The sequence below is a fragment of the Coturnix japonica genome, chromosome Z (genome assembly GCF_001577835.2).
Source record: "Coturnix japonica isolate 7356 chromosome Z, Coturnix japonica 2.1, whole genome shotgun sequence".
NCBI classification, from domain to species: domain Eukaryota; kingdom Metazoa; phylum Chordata; class Aves; order Galliformes; family Phasianidae; genus Coturnix; species Coturnix japonica.
Genome location: NC_029547.1, coordinates 46485760 through 46494571, shown reverse-complemented (window position 1 = coordinate 46494571; position 8812 = coordinate 46485760). Strand labels below are relative to the sequence as shown.

At 40.1% G+C, this 8812-nt stretch overlaps 1 long non-coding RNA gene across 1 annotated transcript; it reads left to right on the top strand.

Moving 5' to 3' along the window:
- Nucleotides 1-273: 273 nt before the first annotated feature.
- On the top strand, nucleotides 274-7854 carry LOC107306389. Its single transcript, XR_001552105.2, has 3 exons — nucleotides 274-414; nucleotides 504-674; nucleotides 1981-7854. It is a non-coding gene; the product is annotated as an uncharacterized LOC107306389 (long non-coding RNA).
- Nucleotides 7855-8812: the final 958 nt, after the last annotated feature.

The window sequence follows — 8812 nt, the reverse complement described above, 5'->3', positions numbered from 1 at the left end:
GAGATCTCTGCAGATTCAGGAAGGGGAACATAATCTGTTAACTATCATGCAAAGAAAAGAACAGATGTTCCCTGCACCTGGTATTTTTTCCTACATTTGCTGTAGAGTAATATACCATTCTTCTCTCTGATGGCTATTTCTAAACAGAAGTATGAGCATTCGGATGTTGTAAGCTGTATGACTGTGATTTGCTGTGTAAATAATGCTGATTATAAATTTTGTACACCCATTACTCATCCTCAGAGAAACAATTTGTTTACAATAGTCATTTAACCAAGTTTTTTCTTCTCTCCTGCACAGATATTTACAGAGAACTGTGAAAGAACACTGACTTCTGGCAAATTCTCTGTACCTTCACTTCACTGCAGTGCAGGAGAGAATAGGCTTAACAGGAATAGAAGAAAAGGTCCTTTTGTATGTTTGATGACATTAGCATTTGAAAGCCTTGGTATAATGGGTCAGTAGCAAAAAAGAAAAACCACCCATGTCATTCTGCTTTACAGGACTGCAAAGGAAGGAACAAGCCAGAAAACAGCTTCTTGGATTTCATTCTCGGAGAGAGCAAGTTCAAGAGTATAGAACTGCCAAGGCCAGCAGGAGAATTCGCAGCTGTTGATGAGAGCAGGAAGGGATCTTTTATCTCCAGGAGGTATTCTAGGAATGGCCTACAATAAGTGAGTAGGAACTGACAATTTATTTTTTTTTTTCCTTCCATAGAATGATGTTCAGTTGTCTATGGTCTGACGTTTCAAAAAAAAAAAAAAAAAAAAAAAAAAGAAGCTCCAACTGATAAGGAGAAAGTAGAGTTGGAGAGTTAGATTCCACTTCTCAATGCTTTGTTGCTCCTTTTTTCTTTTTTTTTTTTTTTTTTTTTCAGTGAAGAGCCTTGCCACAGGAAATAAAATGCTGTACCAAAGAGCTTTAGTAAACTACTATCACAAATGGACTTCTGTGTGAAATCCTTAGTCCAGTGTCAGACTGAGAAAGCACAAATACAAAGTCTATTGAAAAACTGCTCCAGGACTGCTAGACGCTGAGCTCTGTACTGCTAGGTATCTCAGCTGTATTTCAAATGACCTTGAACTTGTGCTTTTGAAAATCATGTTGTGATATTCAGTAACCAAAGTCTTTCAGTGTGTGGGCTGCAGGGAAATACTTCTCCACTGTGGCCTCTTCCACAGCCTTCAGAGTCCCTTCCTCCTGCTTGCCCAGCATTTCATCTGAACACAATCTTGCATAGCAGGGAATATACCTCTTTGGTCAGGTGAGGCCCACTGTCCTAGCTATTGTCTGTTCCAGACTCTTGCCCGCCTCCATCCCTCTAAGTGAAAAAGAGAGGATGCCTTGATGCTATGCAAGTTCTGTTCCACAGCAGTTAAAATACTGGCGTGTTATCAACACAATTTCAGTGACAAAGGCGCAACATATGGACAGCTATGACAAAAGTTGACATCATAATTGGCCCCAGACAGACTTAGTAAGTCAGTAAGTCATCACTACTTTTATTCCAAAACTTGAGCAAGATTTTTAAAGCATGGTTTTCAAATGCTGTTGTTGGGGAGTAGTACTGTGTGAAAAGAAAAAGAATACTTGTCTGAAAGAAAACCACCACAAATTGAACAGTGGCTGGCTTGGTCATGTTGACTCCTAAACAATAAAAAGGTGAGAAACTTCACAGCTGGATGACAAATGGGAGAAACACTACTGGAATTTTCTGTATTATTTCTGAAAGCTTCATTTAGTCTGAGAAGAGCCTGATAGTTTAAAAGGGTTGACTGTTCAGCTACTCAAACAGTAAAAAAATATGTTTGTTGTAGCTGTTCTCAAAATGTGCTGCTCTGCTGAGAGCTGAATCTGCCTGGATGTCCCAGTTCTATTGGCCATGACATGTTCACAGGATTTTGTAAAATGTGTACCGAATGTGCAAAATTCCAGTATTTTTAATGTTTTGTTTTGTTGTTTGTTTTTTTTTTCCCACAGCCATTGGAAATTTCTCTCCCTTTCTTGGCCATATGCCAACTGCAATGTAACTTTGATTGCTCTGCAAGCCAAGATGAAAGTGCATCTGTTTTGAAGGCAGTGTTCCAATATCTCTCATTAACTGCAGTGTTCTGGTCAAGATTAATTGCTACCTAAAGCTGGACGGTCCCTTCATCCTGAAGCACATCTCCAGAGATGGCTCTGGCAGCTACTCTATTTACAAACAGAGTAGCCCAGTAGGATGCTTCTGAGATGGAGGATGGATAGGTGGATGGACAGTTTACAGATTTTTTGGATGTAAAGCAAATGTGAGTGCCCAGGACAGCCTTCCAAAGATTCATTCCACACAGTGGCATGAACACATCAGTGCTGAATCTCAGAAGGCATCTTCTCAATGTTTTGAGAACTGACCTTTGAGGGTTCCATCTCAGAGGAGCTGACCTTGAGGAGAGGAGTAGTAAGAAAGGCAAAAATTAAAGAAAAGTCTCCTCAGCATTTGTTTATTCTGTATTATAAGGTTTGCATGCAATAATTCTGTATGCCCAAAATACAATATTAGTATTGAGAGGGAAGTAAATGATAACAGAAAAAAAAAAATAAAAAAATTTGTTTCCACCTGCATGATGTTCTCCCCCTGACTAGGAACCCTGTAACAGTTCTGCCCTTCTGTGTGCTGTCTCTGGGATTGTCTCATTTCCTTCCTCAGAGTGGCTGCATTCAGGCTGTGCTTCACAGAGGGACTCTGTGCTTTAGCAGAAGGCATGTCTTTGACATGTGGCATAAATCATAAATGGGCAGACATGAAACAGAGCACAGCAAAAGCCTGGGTTTTAGAACAGTAATTAAATAATATGTCCTTGTGATCTATCCTTGGTACCATATAAATCAAATACAATTCTGTGTTAGACAGGCAGAAAAGAGAATTGCTGGCAAGCTAAGCTTAAAATGATGAGCTTTGTAAGTCCTTTGATGTTTCAATTTCAGCAGTAGCTTGCTTTCGGAATATAGTGTAATTGATACAGCCACAAAATCATAATTGTTCAGTTTATGTAAAGCCAGAATAGCTTTATTGTTAAGGTGGTGGAGGAGTCTCGGTCTGAAAAGATATGACTTCAACAGGAACTTTATGTGCTGGTGCACGTATTACCTAAAGAATGAATAGATCTTCCAAGCAAATAATGATATAGCAGGTCTCCATAAACGCTCTGTTTATGGAGCTGTTTGCAAATGCACTACCTGAATGTTCTTATTTCCAAAAATACTTCTTCATCAGAATAGAAAATTTACCAAAAATGTTTCAATTCTAATGAAATTTCCTATAAGAGGATGAAATACAGTGCTTTGAAAATGTCAGCCCTTTTCAGAGTCAGGTTTTTATTTCTTTTTGTAGACAATTTTTTCTTGATTTGTTTTGATTGCTTGTAATAGTAAGGACAGTCAATTCATACTGCAATGCAACATCCTGATGATGTTACAGCATTTGACTTATCCTGAAATTGTTCCTCCTTTACCCCCAGAAATTTTATTCAAGGGAAAAATTCCTAAGTTTGTTTTTTCAATTGTTTCCTGATAATTCTCATGCTACTTTCTCGTCCAAGTAGACAAATTATCTCTGTTTAGTGGGTAGACACGAGCATTTGCTCTCCTGTCATTTCTTGCTATTGATCCTTGTTGAAGGTTGTAGTCTTCCCAGGTGGTGATCAAGGAGAAAACTGCAGTGTGAGCTTTCAGTTTGGACAAGTTTTTAAAATAACCTGAGCCTTACTGCACCTGTGTGGTGCAGAGGGGAAAGCCACAGACCCAAAGTGGTTATGTCCCATAATATAACATTCTTTTCATCAGCCTAAGCTGACAATTTTCTCTTCTAGGTTTTATGTGCTTTTTTTGATTTTTTTTCCCTGGAAATGACGTCAGAGAATCTCAGAATGTCTTTGAGAGAATGGATATTATTTGGAGACAAACATGAGTCAACAAAGGAATGAGATACTGGAAAATGGTATACAGTAAATGAAATGGAACTTCCTCCTTTCTGCAGCTGTGTGAAGGTCTCAGGTCTTATTTTGGCACCACACTTCACAGTTTCTACTATCCTCTGAAAAATATTGTTTATGTGCTGAATTTGATTCACAGAGAATAGATTCTATAAATTCACTTCAGAAGAAGCAGTAGCTGATTAAGTATCTGTGGCCTTGAACTGCCTGAGACAAAAAGAGCTGAAATGGGTTAAAAAAGTATGAAAACAGATTTATTTCCTGGAAGTGAATGGGAGTTACCAGGGGAGGAATCAGCAGGTGAAAGAAGCAGGAGAGATGCCGCCTCTGATATCTGTTTGATAATTTTCTTGTCTTGTTCATATCTCCCTGACAAGCTGCATGGGATCCACTTTGCTCACTTCTGACCTGCAAGCCATGTCCTGTGATTTGTTTGATCTGCATTTTTTCTTTGTTTGTTTGCATCAGAATATCTGAGAAAAGTACGGCAGCACGAATGTGTGGTCTAATAAAAATCTACCACTATTTTGGCTCACCCCTTCCTTAATTGACGTGACACCAGATCACCTTTCTGCAGCTTCCCTAACACCCATCCAGGCAGTGTGGTATGTGTATCTGCATGGGACTGGATGTTGAAGGGCAGCCTGCAGAACTGCTCAGCAGCAAAGGAAGCGCTTTTTTCTGGCCAGCAAAGACAAGAAGTCCTTCACAATAGCTGTCCTCTATTCTCTGTTTGAGCTGTAGATGGGGAATGTAAGAGGTTCTGTTTCAGCTGCAGATAGGGAGTATAACAGGTGCCCAGTGACTGGCAGCTTAGACAAGTAGCTTAATGCTGGAGACAGATATAACTTTCAGGACTTTGGGGAAATGTCTGAACAAGACCAAGTTTCCTCTGTTTTATGAGTTTATCATCCAGGCTGTGTAGTCTGTCTCTGCTAGGTTCTCTTTCATGAGCGCTGAAAAAACTTTCTCTGCCTTACAAGTAAGCACAGTCCTTTCCTGCTCTTCTACTTCCACATGTGACTTTCATTTTTTACTTCTCTGTGCATGACAAAAATGCAATAGCAGTCATGCTGTGGAATCAGTGCTGTATATTTATGCATATGCAGGTACAGTCTGGGGAGCCTAGGGGTATATTCAGAAATATCTGGGATTTGTGAATTGAGCTAACTACAAGCTCACTACATTTTAGCTGTCCTCCATTTGTGTGTGGTTTGAATTCTCTGCAGTCATAGCATTTAGAAAGAAGATCTTTTGTTTGCAGTAATTAAAGGCACTATCTCATAGTAGTTTGAGACAGGCTGTGCCAAGGCTGATCCTTGGCTTGAGAAAGCACAATTGAATTTTTGAGAAGGATGAGAAAATAATCCCTTTCTATTAAGGTAACGTGGCTTTATAGGTAAATTCTATATGACAGCAGCCACTCAAATAAAAATAAATAAATAAATAAAAGGAGCAAAGCTGCCAGCTAAAGCACTGTTTCCTCACTAAGGTTCTAATTCAACCATGTATGGAGGCTGCCTTGAAAGTAATGTCTCCTATTTTATGATGTCTGTCCACGCCATCAGAGCCAGATGTTGGTGGTGTGGCAGTAGAGGTGGAACCTTCCCTCCAATATCCCATTACACGCTGTTGGCGTGTGAGACATGGCAGCAGAAGGGCACTCTGACAGAATGGTGTGTGACACAGACATGCGGATGAAGCAAACAGGGGGTTGGAACTGAATTTCTCCATGTGAAAACAGTGGCACCCACTGATATTCATTGACACTTGGTGAATGTTTATGGATACCAAACAGTGACTGTGAGCACAGTGAGGCAGTGGGTGGTGCATTTCAGCAGTGGTGACAGTGATGTGAAAGACAAGCTACATTCTGGATGGCCATGCACAGCTGTCAGCATGGAATGATCAGCTCATCCATGAGAACTGGAGGATTATGACCAGAGCACTGCTTGTGAAGCTGAAAATTTAATACTGGCTACACTGCTATATCACAGAGTTTTCTTAAAACTAAACCCACAGATGCTCACAAAGGAGGAACAAGAACTCTGCATGCAGGCTTGTCAGGACCTACTGAACCAATGCAAGGGTGAAGGTAACCATTTCCTGGATTGCATCATTACCGGTGATGAGATGTTTTATCACTGCTGTCGGTTGGAGTCAAAACAGCAGTCCATGGAGTGGTGACGTGAATTCCTCACCAAAGAAAAAGCTCAGAACACAGCCCTCAGCTGGTACCGTGATATGCACTGTCTTTTGGGATAGGAATGATCCCTCTTGATTTCCTGGAACCTGAATAAACCATCAGCTCTGACTGCTACATCATGACTCTGACTAAAATGAAGGCTCAAACACCCAAAGTCAGGTCAGAGAAGAAGATGAATTCTCATGCAGCATGACAACACCAGCCCCATACCAGTTTGAAGATAGTGCAGCACATCTCCAGTCTTAGGTGGACTGTCCTACCACATCACTGCAGAGTTCAGATTTAATGATGTATGATTTCCATCAGTTCAGGCTGATGAAAGATGGACAATCGTTGGTAATATTTTTTGTAGCAACGATGTGTCATAGCTGTGAAACGGTGGGTCACCTCAGCTGGTGCAGATTTTTACTATCACAGCATGCACGCTTTGTTCATCGATGGCAAAAATGCAGAGCTAATGATGGGGATGTGTCAAAAAAGGAGTGTTTTGTAACAGAGAATTTGCTCTACAAAACAGTGTTATTGTGTTCTTTGCAACTGTCATAGTTTCCATGGAAATAAATAGGAAGCATTGATTTTGGAATCATCTGCATGTATTGACATGACTTTAAGCATTTTTCAAACCTGTATGCATACTAAGGAAATTCTTTCTTTCCAGAATATAGTTCTCACTTCATTCTTATAGTGTGTATGTAGTGGATTTCAGCCTCTGCAATTTGAGCTTAATTAAGTGTTGTTAAGTCAACTGAATGTTTTCCGGAAAACATATTTTCTTGGTTCCAAACGATTACTTTTATTTCATTGGCTGTGTATGATGGATATAGTACTCTTTGTGTATTTCATTTTTGTATTTCTCCACATTTCTTCAGATGTATGTCTTGGTCCAGGCTCTGCAGCATGCTGCAGCTCTGAACCACAGCCCCAATTCTGAGAGATCTATGATGAAATTTGCAGAGCACACAGCAAGAAGGATCCTCTGGAATTACTGTGTAATGGAGGAGAAGGCCTCTCCTGGTAGGTCTTGCATCAACCCTGACAATGACAGAAGAATGGGGCATGTCTTAGAAGGACCTTGTAAGCGCAAGTCTTGTCTGCAGGAGAAAATTCATTTGTCAGTCAGGAGCCTCTTCCACACAAATGGCAAAGAAGATGGGCCAGAAGGGAAAGTGAGGACATTTGTGCAAGCTGGAATGTGACTGCTATGATCCACTGCTGGTAGACAAAAGCACATCTGCAAATCTAGCTACTGTATTGTACAAATGTTCTCATTTTACTCATATAGAAAGAAGTAGCTCATGTATAAATAAAATCTCATCATTCTTTTGTGGTAGCGGAAAGGGTCATTTATTATGAAAAGGAAATATCTTAGATAGTTCCTACTGCAGGCATAGTTTTGGGACTTAAAGTCAAAGCTGCACAGATCTTCTATCTTATGACTGAAATAGTTTCTGCTTAATAGTTAACTGAAGTGGAAATGCAGTGTATTTCATACACTGCAACAGTGGAAGGCTCATGCTGATTATTCATGTTTTGGGTTGGTTGTGGTTTTTTTTGGTTTGTTTGTTTGTTTGTTTTTCTGCTGATGGTACTATATCTTAATATGTGTTAATATGTTTGCAATTGTTTCAAAAAGTACAGGTATTTAGCAAGTCCCAATTAAAACTGATTTTGAACTTATCTTGTGCTACTGGCCTTGTGAGAATGTCCTCCATGAAGCCTTTATTTTTGACAAACAGAATTTTACTTGGGCAACCTCTTTTTCCACTTCTTTTTTTTTTTTCCTGACACAATTGTGAAAAAAAAAAGTATATTGCAAGACCTGGACCTCTTTCCTTTTTAGTCCTCGTGAATTCTACTTGCAGTGATGATGTCCTTCCACTGGTGATAAATTTGTATGTAATGCTGAGCCACACAAAGAAATGCCAAACTTCACTTTTTGGAATTATCAAGTATTTGCCATTACAGGCTCTGCATTGATCACCTGTCAGAGTTCAGGTCCTTCTTTTCTCTGTAGGGCTCTTCATAGAGAATTATTGATTTGCTGCACTGAACTAAAATAGCTTAAGCCACATTACAGTTGTTTAGAGACCTTGTCTGCTGGGTTGTCTTGTGTAAAGTGTCCTTTTAATGACTTTCACGCGGTAGCTCTTAATTTTTTCTGTGTAAAAGCCACAGTCAGGGTTAATTTCTCTCTCACACTGCTTTCCACATTTTTTCTGGGAACGCGGTATTTTTGTCTTAATAAGCACTGAAATAGCACAAGGTATAACAGAGCATGGATCCTGATCTAGCTGATGGACACTGTCATCTAATGCAGCATTTATTGTTACACAGTTGAAGCTGGTACCATAGTAGACTGTAAATTCAGAGCATGTTTCTTTTCCATCTCTGAGGCCTCTGCTGAGGGAAGCTATCTCTGCCCTGCTGAGGGAAGGAGAGGACGGAGTGTGGAGTGGTATCCTGCTGACAATCCACGCTGACAGCCTGGCTCTGAAGCAGTGTGGCTATGGGGCATTCAGGGCAGGGATATCCAAAGAGCATTGGCATACCACTCCCAATCCACTCCTATGGGTAGTATAACCTCAGCTGCCTGGATCTATTTATTATATTTGGGCTTTATTTAGACAGTCTGCAG